This window comes from Thalassophryne amazonica, chromosome 6, assembly GCF_902500255.1.
Source record: "Thalassophryne amazonica chromosome 6, fThaAma1.1, whole genome shotgun sequence".
NCBI lineage: Eukaryota > Metazoa > Chordata > Actinopteri > Batrachoidiformes > Batrachoididae > Thalassophryne > Thalassophryne amazonica.
This window is the reverse complement of record NC_047108.1, coordinates 78,998,297-79,012,410: the sequence shown is the minus strand read 5'-3', so window position 1 is coordinate 79,012,410 and position 14,114 is coordinate 78,998,297. Positions and strand designations below refer to the sequence as shown.

The 14,114-nt window shown below is 44.4% G+C and overlaps 1 protein-coding gene across 2 annotated transcripts in view; it reads right to left on the bottom strand.

Annotated features, from left to right (window-relative positions):
* The window catches only part of kcnd3 (potassium voltage-gated channel, Shal-related subfamily, member 3), a 486,339-nt gene that overhangs the window by 246,683 nt on the left and 225,542 nt on the right, over positions 1-14,114 (bottom strand). The window lies entirely within an intron of this gene.

Genomic DNA, 14,114 nt, shown 5'->3' with positions numbered 1-14,114 from the left:
CTTATGCAGCCTGTGAATTTCTACCAAATCTTGCAGTTACGACTCCTCGGGAAGATACTCAGAGTGCCAAATGAAACATCTCCTCATATGATCACTGGCAACTAGGAAATGTAGCACTAAAAATAACAAAATAATAATAATAACCCAAAACCAGGGGTCGAAATACATTTTTAACCTACTTGAACCGGTGCTAGTAACAAAAAAATTACTTGCACCAAAAAAAAGTTACCTGCACAACCAAAAGTCAGTCTTATATCAACCTTAAAACTCCTCCTCTGATGTGTCAGACTCTTCCTCTCTGGGGAGAGTTTGAGGGGAGAGCAGCATCAGCAGCAAACGTACCAAACCCGGGAGAGGTCACTTAAAGTGATATTTTTTTTGTATAAACGTGCGCACGTTTTTCTGGCCATGATAATTCGTGCGGACGTTAGTGGCCGTGATAATTCGTGCACACGTTTTCCTTTAATTCAGCCACTGAATTAATAAAATGTGCGCACGTTTTCCTTTAACTGAGCCCTCGAATTCTAATAAAACGTGCGCACGTTTTCCTTTAATTGAGCCCTCGAATTCTAATAAACATGCGCACGTTTTCCTTTAATTGAGCCCTCGAATTCTAATAAAACATGCGCACGTTTTCCTTTAATTGAGCCCTCGAATTCTAATAAAACATGCACACGTTTTCCTTTAATTGAGCCCTTGAATTAATAAAACGTGCGCACGTTTTCCTTTAATTGAGCCCTCGAATGAATAAAACGTGCGCACGTTTTCCTTTAATTGAGCCCTCGAATGAATAAAACGTGCGCACGTTTTCCTTTAATTGAGCCCTCAAATTATAACAAAATGTGCGCACGTTTTCCTTTCGTTCAAAATGATATGACCTAAAACTGTCATCCTCCGACGGGGTAGACGCTTCACCCTCAGCATCCTTTGTAATGTGCTTAAACTGCAGATGATGCCACGCTGGGTAGCCAGAGTTCTCTATATGTCCTTGTGCATCCAAACCAGGATGATATACCCTGACGACATCCATTTCTAATAAACTTGCACACAATATAATAAAACGTGCGCACAATATAATAAAATGAGTACACAATATAATAAAACGTGCACATTCTCTCCACATGCAAAACATTTTGCAATGACACTTCCAGGGTTCCACAGTTTACATGTATGCGCGCGAACGGGACAGGAAGTCCTCAAACTGGAGCTCCTGCAACTGCAGTTTATTTGCTGCAGCAGCAAATAATGAAACTTCCCGAATTGGTAACGTCTCATGAGGATGTTGTGAACCCAGGGACGGCGCCGCTGGTGACATTTGTCAGCTTTCCACAACAAATAGAGCACAGCAACTCGCTCCGTGTGTGAGAGTCATAAAACACAGGGAAGATGAAGACATCACACTGGAAATTGTTTTTTACTTATTTATTCCTTTACTGGTTCATACTACTGGTGCTTATAGTTGATAAAACTTGGATAAAGTTACTTGCACCAATGCTAGTGCAGTATAAAATTATGTGCACCGCTCGAATAATACGTGCACAAACTAGCACATGCACGTACTATTTCGACCCCTGAAAACACTACAGGGACATTCCTTTACCTGGAGCTGTACGTCTTCGAACAGCATTGTGTTTCAAGACTATTTGGGACTATAAGCCACAAACAGAGGCTTGCTTCTAACTTCAGTAGTATGGCATAAAAGTGTGTTGCCTGAAAACTAGTTGCTGCAGAGACAGCATCCCTCAGTTATCCCTTTGTTACTGTGCATAATCACCTGTACTTCTACTGTGTCAATGCACTGTCAAAACATAGCTTCAATATATCACATATATAGGACACCGTCAGTCTTTTATGTTCATGCATGATACCTGAAATGAGACCAGACCCAAAGATGCCTACACGTGGCCTTTGAAGTAAGAACAAAGAGAATTTTTGCTCTCACTACTGATGCATTTCTCTCTGCTTTTCTTTTCTCATTCTCACTTCCTTTAGTTGTTCCCCTAAACAGAACACCCTTTAATCACCTATGCTTTTTCAACTTGTGCTTCCCAAGAAAAAGTAGTGATCATGATTCATAACTCATCAGTTTCTTGCTCTTCTCTCAATTTAAAGTATAGTTAGGGTTGAAACTGAAAGTAAGGAAGTCTTTCTTTTATAAGTTTTGCCATGTATGGGTGTGGAAGGAAAGATCGGGACAAGCAGACAGCAATGTCAGATATGACATCCATATTGCAAAGTGGATTGGATTCTGCAGACAAAAACATAACAACAGACACGGGAGCAAGCAGAATATGCACAGGAAGAACAACACAAGCAGATAATAGGCCAAATCACACCTTTGCAGACATGATGTTCACACCAGGAGAGGTGCTAACATACTGACCTCTTTTAAGACCTGAGGAGTCACTCCTGTGCAGGGAGCTATTTATAGCCTTTCATTATCAGATAGTTAACCCACAACGCCCTCATATCTCACAAAGAATATGTTTCCAATGGGACACCTGTGCCCTGAGTACACAATGCTTTGCAAGCATGCATATTCATGAATTTACATGCATGAGCTGTGAAAGTTAAGACACCTTGGCACGAATTTGATCCCTGCACTGCTGCACAATTTTTCACTCTCTCACTTTTTCATTTATTCACTTCTGATCCGATCCCAATACCTGAATTTGGATCTGCCGATACCGATGCAATTCTGATACCAGTTTGTTTGACCTGTTTGCTTTAATATTATTATTACTATTATTGTTGTTGTTACATGAGGATATTTTGTATTCCCAGTTATACAGCTTCATGATCAAATCAAATCAAATCAATTTTATTTATATAGCGCAAAATCACAACAAACAGTTGCCCCAAGGCGCTTTACATTGTAAGGCAAAGCCATACAATAATTACGGAAAAACCCCAACGGTCAAAACGACCCCCTGTGAGCAAGCACTTGGAGACAGTGGGACGGAAAAACTCCTTTTTTAACAGGAAGAAACCTCCAGCAGAACCAGGCTCAGGGAGGGGCAGTCTTCTGCTGGGACTGGTTGGGGCTGAGGGAGAGAACCAGGAAAAAGACATGCTGTGGAGGGGAGCAGAGATCAATGACTAATGATTAAATGCAGAGTGGTGCATACAGAGCAAAAAGAGAAAGAAACACTCAGTGCATCATGGGAACCCCCCAGCAGTCTAAGTCTATAGCAGCATAACTATGGGATGGTTCAGGGTCACCTGATCCAGCCCTAACTATAAGCTTTAGCAAAAAGGAAAGTTTTAAGCCTAATCTTAAAAGTATAGAGGGTGTCTGTCTCCCTGATCCAAATTGGGAGCTGGTTCCACAGGAGAGGAGCCTGAAAGCTGAAGGCTCTGCCTCCCATTCTACTCTTACAAACCCTAGGAACTACAAGTAAGCCTGCAGTCAGAGCGAAGCGCTCTATTGGGGTGATATGGTACTATGAGGTCCCTAACATAAGATGGGACCTGATTATTCTAAACCTTATAAGTAAGAAGAAGAATTTTAAATTCTATTCTAGAATTAACAGGAAGCCAATGAAGAGAGGCCAATATGGGTGAGATATGCTCTCTCCTTCTAGTCCCTGTCAGTACTCTAGCTGCAGCATTTTGAATTAACTGAAGGCTTTTTAGGGAACTTTTAGGACAACCTGATAATAATGAATTACAATAGTCCAGCCTAGAGGAAATAAATGCATGAATTAGTTTTTCAGCATCACTCTGAGACAAGACCTTTCTGATTTTAGAGATATTGCGTAAATGCAAAAAAGCAGTCCTACATATTTGTTTAATATGCGCTTTGAATGACATATCCTGATCAAAAATGACTCCAAGATTTCTCACAGTATTACTAGAGGTCAGGGTAATGCCATCAACAGTAAGGATCTGGTTAGACACCATGTTTCTAAGATTTGTGGAGCCAAGTACAATAACTTCAGTTTTATCTGAGTTTAAAAGCAGGAAATTAGAGGTCATCCATGTCTTTATGTCTGTAAGACAATCCTGCAGTTTAGCTAATTGGTGTGTGTCCTCTGGCTTCATGGATAGATAAAGCTGGGTATCATCTGCGTAACAATGAAAATTTAAGCAATACCGTCTAATAATACTGCCTAAGGGAAGCATGTATAAAGTGAATAAAATTGGTCCTAGCACAGAACCTTGTGGAACTCCATAATTAACTTTAGTCTGTGAAGAAGATTCCCATTTACATGAACAAATTGTAATCTATTAGATAAATATTATTCAAACCACCGCAGCACAGTGCCTTTAATACCTATGGCATGCTCTAATCTCTGTAATAAAATGTTATGGTCAACAGTATCAAAAGCAGCACTGAGGTCTAACAGAACAAGCACAGAGATGAGTCCACTGTCTGAAGCCATAAGAAGATCATTTGTAACCTTCACTAATGCTGTTTCTGTACTATGATGAATTCTAAAGCCTGACTGAAACCCTTCAAATAGACCATTCCTCTGCAGATGATCAGTTAGCTGTTTTACAACTACCCTTTCAAGAATTTTTTGAGAGAAAAGGAAGGTTGGAGATTGGCCTATAATTAGCTAAGATAGCTGGGTCAAGTGATGGCTTTTTAAGTAATGGTTTAATTACTGCCACCTTAAAAACCTGTGGTACATAGCCAACTAATAAAGATAGATTGATCATATTAAGATCGAAGCATTAATTAAGGTAGGGCTTCCTTGAGCAGCCTGGTAGGAATGGGGTCTAATAGACATGTTGAGGGTTTGGAGGAAGTAACTAATGAAAATAACTCAGACAGAGCAATCGGAGAGAAAGAGTCTAACCAAATACCGGCATCACTGAAAGCAGCCAAAGATAACGATATGTCTTTGGGATGGTTATGAGTAATTTTTTCTCTAATAGTTAAAATTTTATTAGCAAAGAAAGTCATGAAGTCATTACTAGTTAAAGTTAAAGGAATACTCGGCTCAATAGAGCTCTGACTCTTTCTCAGCCTGGCTACAGTGCTGAAAAGAAACCTGGGTTGTTCTTATTTTCTTCAATTAGTGATGAGTAGTAAGATGTCCTAGCTTACAGAGGGCTTTTTATAGAGCAACAGACTCCCTCTCCAGGCTAAGTGAAGATCTTCTAAATTAGTGAGACGCCATTTCCTCTCCACGTACGGGTTATCTGCTTTAAGCTGAGAGTTTGTGAGTTATACACGGAGTCAGCACTTCTGATTTAAGGCTCTCTTTTCAGAGGAGCTACAGCATCCAAAGTTGTCCTCAATGAGGATGTAACACTATTGACGAGATAATCTATCTCACTCACAGAGTTTAGGTAGCTACTCTGCCCTGTGTTGGTATATGGCATTGGAGAACATAAAGAAGGAATCATATCCTTAAACCTAGTTACAGCGCTTTCTGAAAGACTTCTACTGTAATGAAACTTAATCCCCACTACTGGGTAGTCCATCAGAGTAAATGTAAATGTTATTAAGAAATGATCAGACAGAAGGGGGTTTTCAGCGAAGACTGTTAAGTCTTCTATTTCCATACCATAAGTCAGAACAAGATCTAAGGTATGATTAAAGTGGTGGGTGGACTCATTTACATTTTCAGCAAAGCCAATTGAGTCTAACAATAGATTAAATGCAGTGTTGAGACTGTCATTCTCAGCATCTGTGTGGATGTTAAAATCGCCCAGTATAATTATCTTATCTGAGCTAAGCACTAAGTCAGACAAAAGGTCCGAAAATTCACAGAGAAACTCACAGTAACGACCAGGTGGACGATAGATACCAACAAATAAAACTGGTTTTTGGGACTTCCAATTTGGATGGACAAGACTAAGAGTCAATCTTTCAAATGAATTAAAGCTCTGTCTGGGTTTTTTGGTTAATTAATAAGCTGGAGTGGAAGATTGCTGCTAATCCTCCGCCTCGGCCCGTGCTACGAGCGTTCTGGCAGTTAGTGTGACTCAGGGGTGTTGACTCATTTAAACTAACATATTCATCCTGCTGTAACCAGGTTTCTGTAAGGCAGAATAAATCAATATGTTGATCAATTATTATATCATTTACTAACAGGGACTTAGAAGAGAGAGATCTAATGTTTAATAGACCACATTTAACCGTTCTGGTATGTGGTGCAGTTGAAGGTGCTATATTATTTTTTTCTTTTTGAATTTTTATGCTTAAATAGATTTTTGCTGGTTATTGGTGGTCTGGGAGCAGGCACCGTCTCTACGGGGATGGGGTAATGAGGGGATGGCAGGGGAAGAGAAGCTGCAGAGAGGTGTGTAAGACTACAACTCTGCTTCCTGGTCCCAACCCTGGATAGTCACGGTTTGGAGGATTTAAGAAAATTGGCCAGATTTCTAGAAATGAGAGCTGCTCCATCCAAAGTGGGATGGATGCCGTCTCTCCTAACAAGACCAGGTTTTCCCCAGAATCTTTGCCAATTATCTATGAAGCCCACCTCATTTTTTGGACACCACTCAGATAGCCAGTAATTCAAGGAGAACATGCGGCTAAACATGTCACTCCCGGTCCGATTGGGGAGGGGCCCAGAGAAAACTACAGAGTCCGACATTGTTTTTGCAAAGTTACACACCGATTAAATATTAATTTTAGTGACCTCCGATTGGCGTAACCGGGTGTCATTACTGCCGACGTGAATTACAATCTTACCAAATTTACACTTAGCCTTAGCCAGTTGTTTCAAATTTCCTTCAATGTTGCCTGCTCTGGCCCACAGAAGACAACTGACTATGGTTGCTGGTGATGCTAACTTCACATTTCTCAAAACAGAGTCGCCAATAACCAGAGTTTGTTCCTTGTCGGGTGTGTCGCCGAGTGGGGAAAAACGGTTAGAGATGTGAACGGGTTGGCGGTGTACACGGGGAACTAATGGCGGCTAAGCTACCTTGGTCCGCACCTGGCTAGCTGTAGGATTTTCCAAGGTGCGGAGCTGAGTCTCCAATTCGCCCAGCCTGGCCTCCAAGGCTACGAATAAGCTACACTTATTACAAGTACCATTACTGCTAAAGGAGGCCGAGGAATAACTAAACATCTCACACCCAGAGCAGAAAAGTGCAGGAGAGACAGGAGAAGCCGCCATGCTAAACCGGCTAAGAGCCAGTAGCTGTGCTAAGCTAGCGGATTCCTAAAAACACACAAAGTGAAAAATGTGTAAATAATTTAGAGGTGATTCAGCAGAGTGAGTGCTTTAGTTAAGGCACGGGAAGATTACACTGTGAAACAAATCGTTATCTAGTTAACTAGATCAATCTAACTGCGCAGATTAAACAGCTAACAGATACAGCAAAACACTGCTGTGCTCCGGAACAGGAAGTGATACAATACCGCAGTGAGAGCCAACCACCAGTAGAGGCAGAGACCAACCAAGAGAGAGAGCTAATGTTTAATAAACCACATTTAACTGTTTTAGTCTGTGGTGCAGTTGAAGGTGCTATATTATTTTTTTCTTTTTGAATTTTTATGTTTAAATAGATTTTTACTGGTTGTTGGTGGTCTGGGAACAGGCACCGTCTCTACGGGAATGGGGTATTGGGGGGATGGCAGGGGGAGAGAAGCTGCAGAGAGATGTGTAACACTATAACTCTGCTTCCTGGTCCCAACCCTGGATAGTCACGGTTAGGAGGGTTTAATAAAATTGGCCAGATTTCTAGAAATGAGAGCTGCTCCATCCAAAGTGGGATGGATGCCGTCTCTCCTAACAAGACCAGGTTTTCCCCAGAAGCTTTGCCAATTATCTATGAAGCCCAACTCATTTTTTAGACACCACTCAGACAGCCAGCAATTCAAGGAGAACATGCGGCTAAACATGTCACTCCCGGTCCGATTGGGGAGGGGCCCAGAGAAAACTACAGAGTCTGACATTGTTTTTGCAAAGTTACACACCGATTCAATGTTAATTTTAGTGACCTCCGATTGGCGTAACCGGGTGTCATTACTGCCGACGTGAATTACAATATTACCAAATTTACGCTTAGCCTTAGCCAGCAGTTTCAAATTTCCTTCAATGTCGCCTGCTCTGGCCCCCGGAAGACATTTGACTATGGTTGCTGGTGTCGCTAACTTCACATTTCTCAAAAGAGAGTCGTCAATAACCAGAGGTTGTTCCTCGGCGGGTGATGAAGTGTTTAGAGGAGGGTTTTCTTAAAAAGAAGACCTGAAGGTTCAGCTACAATTTGCTAGAATGTACATTTAAGATGCAAGCCTAGATTTGATGTTTTGATGAAAGAATTAAGTTCTTTTATTTATTTTTCTAGACTTTAGAGATAAAAGACAGCTCTCTCTCTATCTATCTATCTATCTATCTCCCTCTCTGTCTGTCTCTCAATTCAATTTTAATGGAGCTTTATTGACATGAGAAACATGCCTACATCGTAAAAGCAAGTGTTAGAGTAAAAATTAAAAATGAAGTCTAGGGCTGCAGCTGTCGATTATTTTAGTAATCGAGCATTCTATCGATTATTCTGGAGATTAATTGAGTAATCAGATAAAAACTACTTTTGCATTTTAAAACATTAACAGTCCAGGGCTCTTCCTAAGCAATGGCACAGTGTCGCTGCGTCATCACGGAGACTGGCAAATTTAGTGTATCCCTTTCTGTTTTCCAGGGTAATTATTTATTTTTTCACATTTTTATAAGTTTTGGATCTTTCCTGGCATCAGAAGCTCAGCTAAAGTCGGGCCAAAGTCTTGACATTTTGCTGAAATGGCAATGGGATGTGGCTTTCTGTTTTTTTGCTATCCCCAACTTGTAAAAATTAATCATTTTATTTATTTATTTAAGGTTGGTGGACTGGGTCCCTGCTTGAATTTCTTGTTAATGTTCTTTCTCTGCGATTCAGCCAATGCATTTCATTTTCAGCTGGAGTTTGAACATGTAAGCCTCGCAGTCACTGTTTTTTTTATTATTATTATTATTTTATTTGAGTTACTGTGTTTGTGAAGTATTGTGTGTTGCCCAAAAAGCGGAAATTAAAGCGAAACACTCACTGCGAGTCTAAGCAAAACACAGAAGAAAGAGTGGACTTCTTCCAGAGACTGTTTGTCAGTGTGGCCAGGACGGAGCTGTGCGAGGGCAGTGCTGAGCACCTCACAACGGGCAGACAGAGGCAACCACCAGCCCCGCACGTAGAGCGGCCAGCGGACGAAACTGTGTTTAAAAAAAAAAAAACACTGCTTTGCTTTAAATGCACAGTAAGATATTTCAGATGATCAGTGTGGACCGTCTTTTTCCTAAAATGCTTTATTTCACTCTGTTTGTCGCATTGGAAAGGTGTAGCTTTTGTGCTAATTTGATTAGCGCTTGCTCTAGTCCAGGAGTGGGCAATCATGTGCCATGAAGAGCCGAAACACTGCAGGTTTTCCTTTCTACCAATCACCTCAGCAGGTGATTTCATTAAAGATCAGGTGTCTCAGCAGGTGATTTCATTGACTATCAATCAGTCAATTCAATCAATTTTTTTATATAGCGCCAAATCACAACAAACAGTTGCCCCAAGGCGCTTTATATTGTAAGGCAAGGCCATACAATAATTATGTAAAACCCCAACGGTCAAAACGACCCCCTGTGAGCAAGCACTTGGCTACAGTGGGAAGGAAAAACTCCCTTTTAACTGGAAGAAACCTCCAGCAGAACCAGGCTCAGGGAGGGGCAGTCTTCTGCTGGGACTGGTTGGGGCTGAGGGAGAGAACCAGGAAAAAGACATGCTGTGGAGGGGAGCAGAGATCAATCACTAATGATTAAATGCAGAGTGGTGCATACAGAGCAAAAAGAGAAAGAAACAGTGCATCATGGGAACCCCCCAGCAGTCTACGTCTATAGCAGCATAACTAAGGGATGGTTCAGGGTCACCTGATCCAGCCCTAACTATAAGCTTTAGCAAAAAGGAAAGTTTTAAGCCTAATCTTTAGTGCCTAGTGCTTTAGTTAAGGCACGTAAAGATTACACTGGGAAACAAATCGTAATCTAGATAACTAGATCAATCTAACTGCGCAGATTAAACAGCTAACAGATACAGAAAAACACCGCTGTGCTCCGGAACAGGAAGTGATACAATACCGCAGTGACAGCCAACCACCAGTAGAGGCAAGCAAGAGGATCCAACCAAGGATTAGGTGTTTATGTTCAGAGGAGAAGCTCATCAGCAACCCACCTGCTGAGGTGACTGGTTGCAATGAAAACCTGCACTGTCTTGGCCCTCGTTGCCCACCCCTGCTCTAGTCTTCTGTTTATTTTTCTGGGGACATTACAGTGCCACACACAGGCCTGGCCTATGTACTACAACATTAAACGAAGCTTTGAGGCACAGAATTTGCCTCAAACATTTTTTGGAATCGAATTATTCAAATTACTCGACTAATCGTTTCAGCCCTAATTAAGTCCTCTCTCTCCCTCTGTCTCTCTCTCACTCACTCGCTCGCTGTTTTCCTGCTAAAAGCAAACTTTGAACTTTTTGGAAACACAAAGCCTTTCAAATGTAAAATAGACTGTAAATTTCTAAATGTATCATCAGCTACGCGCACACTAGGAACTCTGGATTAATACTTAAGGATTTTGATGGAGTTTTTATTCCCATTTAGCGGATGGAAACTCTGTTCAGCTGTGCTCTACTATGCCCTGAGCTGTGATTTCATACCATTTCACAGCTTCAGGAAGCTAAAATGCCTGACTTTTCAGCACACATTTTCTGCAACAATTCAGTTCATTTTTTGGAAATTTGTCCCCGGCAGCACAGCCAATTTGAACCCGAGAGCTGGGACAAAATTTGCCGTCACACGTGGCTAGAACACTTCAGAAACCTCCCCCTCCCTTCCTCACGCTCAGCAGCAAACCGCAGAGAGCCAGCAACACTTGAGAGGTTTTACAGACATGACTCCTCTCCAGTATCAGAAAGTGCATGTTGCATCAGAAATTTCTGATATTTTAATTATGTTGGTATCGTAAGCCGATTCCGATACTGGATCGGATCAGCCCCATCCACAGTGCCAAAGCATCCTGCTTTGTCCCGCCGGACACCGCACTTTGTCCCGCTTGACATCACATTATATGACATAATTATTTCATAGCTGATGATGCATTTGCTATCAGAACTTGGCTGATAAAACCATTCCTGCATCACTCCCATAATCACAGCGAAATAATCTACAGCTACAGGTTGTCTCGTACGCATCATGTGGTGAACGCGTTTGGAATCTTGTCTCAAATGTAATTATTTCTAACATATGTGTGCTTGCTCAGGTGGATTGGAAACTTCAGATCTTCCTCATGTGAAGGACCTTGAAGCAACGTTGTTGTGATCTGGCATTATATAAATACGAGGGCTGTCCATAAAGTATAGGTCCTTTTTATTTTTTTCAAAAACTATATGGATTTCATTCATATGTTTTTACGTCAGGCATGCATGAACCCTCGTGCGCATGCGTGAGTTTTTCCACGCCTGTCGGTGACGTCATTCACCTGTGAGCACTCCTTGTGGGAGGAGTCGTCCAGCCCCTCATCGGAATTCCTTTGTCTGAGAAGTTGCTGAGAGACTGGCGCTTTGTTTGATCAAAATTTTTTCTAAACCTGTGAGACACATCGAAGTGGACATGGTTCGAAAAATTAAGCTGGTTTTCAGTGAAAATTTTAACGGCTGATGAGAGATTTTGAGGTGACACTGTCGCTTTAAGGACTTCCCATGGTGCGAGACGTCGCGCTGCGCTCTCAGGCGGCGTCATCAGCCTGTTTCAAGCTGAAAACCTCCACATTTCAGGCTCTATTGATCCAAGACGTCGTGAGACAACAGAGAAGTTTCAGAAGAAGTCGGTTTCAGCATTTTATCCAGATATTCCACTGTTAAAGGAGATTTTTTTAATGAAAGACATGCGGACGGGTCCGCGCGTCGGGACGCAGCCGTGTTGATAACCATTTGTAAAATCCAGGCGGCTTTTGATGGCTTTCAGTGGAGTGAGTATATGAGAAATTGTTTAACAGCTGGACATGTTCCAACTTGTCCTTAATGTTGGGAAAGTGTAAGTACACGGACCCACAACAGGGGGCGCAAATGAACGGACAATGGAATAGGTCAAATAACACACTTTACTGTTGTGAATACGCACAACAAGGACAACAGATCACAATAAAGGGACAAAGTCAAATTCACACAGGTGTCGTGTGGGCAGGCTCGAAGATAGGAGACACCTCTCCAAAGTAGAACCGGAACCACACGGTTTCCTCCGCCACCAGACCCCGGGAATACTGGAGCCGTAAAGTCCCGAACTCCCAGGTGGCCACTGCCTCCGCGTGTCGGACCTGGTACTGCTGGCGAGGAATAAAGAACAGTTAAAAGAGGGCGAGTTCGCACCCAGGAATCTGAACGACAGGTAAGCTACCTCCACCTCTCGTTGGGAAGTTCTCTCAGAGTAATGCACAAGTTACAAGGTCACTGTTAATCAGCTAGCAGAGTACGTTACCTTCTCGGTAGAAACGATATCTCGGCAAAGAGGTGGAGACGTCATCCTGCTGATGTACTCCTGCCGATCAGATGATTGGTAACAGCTGTTGCGGGTGATGCGTGACAGCTGTCACCCTGGCTGCTCCTGTGAGGCGGCTGCGCCCTCTGGTGCCTGGAGCCCGCACTCCAGACAGGGCGCCCTCTGGTGGTGGGCCAGCAGTACCTCCTCTTCTGGCGGCCCACACAACAGGACCCCCCCCTCAAAGGGGCGCCTCCTGGCGCCCGACCAGGCTTGTCCGGGTGGCGGCGGTAGAAATCGGCCAGGAGGGCCGGGTCCAGGATGAAGCTCCTCTTCACCCAGGAGCGTTCTTCAGGTCCGTACCCCTCCCAGTCCACCAAATACTGGAAGCCCCGGCCCATCCGACGGACATCTAAGAGCCGGCGCACAGTCCAAGCCGGCTCGCCATCGATGATCCGGGCAGGAGGTGGTGCCGGACCGGGAGTACAGAGGGGTGAGGTGTGATGGGGCTTGATCCGGGACACGTGAAAAACGGGATGGATCCGCAGTGAGGCTGGAAGCTGAAGCCTCACTGCGGCTGGACTGATGACCTTGATGATTTTGAACGGACCGATATACCGGTCCTGCAGTTTAGGGGAGTCCACTTGAAGGGGTATGTCCTTGGTAGACAACCACACTGCCTGCCCTGGCCGGTACGTAGGGGCCGGGGTTCGCCGACGGTCTGCATGGGCCTTCGTCCTCATCCGGGCCCTCAGCAAGGCAGAACGGGCGGCGCGCCACACCCGACGGCACTTCCGTAGGTGGGCCTGGACCGAGGGCACACCGACCTCTCCCTCAACCACCGGAAACAAAGGAGGTTGGTACCCCAGAAATACCTCGAAAGGGGAGAGGCCGGTGGCTGACGACACCTGGCTGTTATGGGCATATTCGATCCAGGCCAGATGGGTACTCCAGGCCGCCGGGTGCGCAGCTGTCACGCAACGCAGGGCCTGCTCCATCTCCTGATTGGCCCGTTCTGCTTGCCCGTTGGTCTGGGGATGATACCCGGATGAGAGACTCACCGTGGCCCCCAGTTCCCGGCAGAAGCTCCTCCAGACGTGCGAGGAGAAGTGGGGACCGCGATCGGAGATGATGTCTGTTGGGATCCCATGCAGCCGGACGACGTGGTGAACCAGGGGCGATGGGGCACGGGCAGCGGCTGGAGCAGTCCCGAAGCCCTGCGATGGTCAGCCTTGCCCCTGGCGCAGGTGGTGCAGGCCTGGATATAATCCCGGACGTCGGCCTCTAGGGACGCCCACCAGAAGCGCTGCCGGACAACTGCCACGGTTCTTCGCACCCCTGGATGACAGGAGAGCTTAGAGCCGTGACAGAAGTCCAGGACTGCAGCCCTAGCTTCTGGTGGGACGTAGAGTCTGTTCTTCGGCCCAGTTCCGGGGTAAGGGCTTCGTGCCAGGGCCTCCCGGACGGTTCTCTCTACGTCCCAGGTGAGGGTGGCCACGATAGTGGACTCCGGGATGATGGGTTCCGGTGGATCCGACAACTCCGTTTTGACTTCATCTTCATGTACCCGGGACAAGGCATCCGATCTCTGGTTGTTGGTCCCGGGACGGTAGGTGATCCGGAAGTCAAAACGGCCGAAGAACAGTGACCAGCGGGCTTGCCT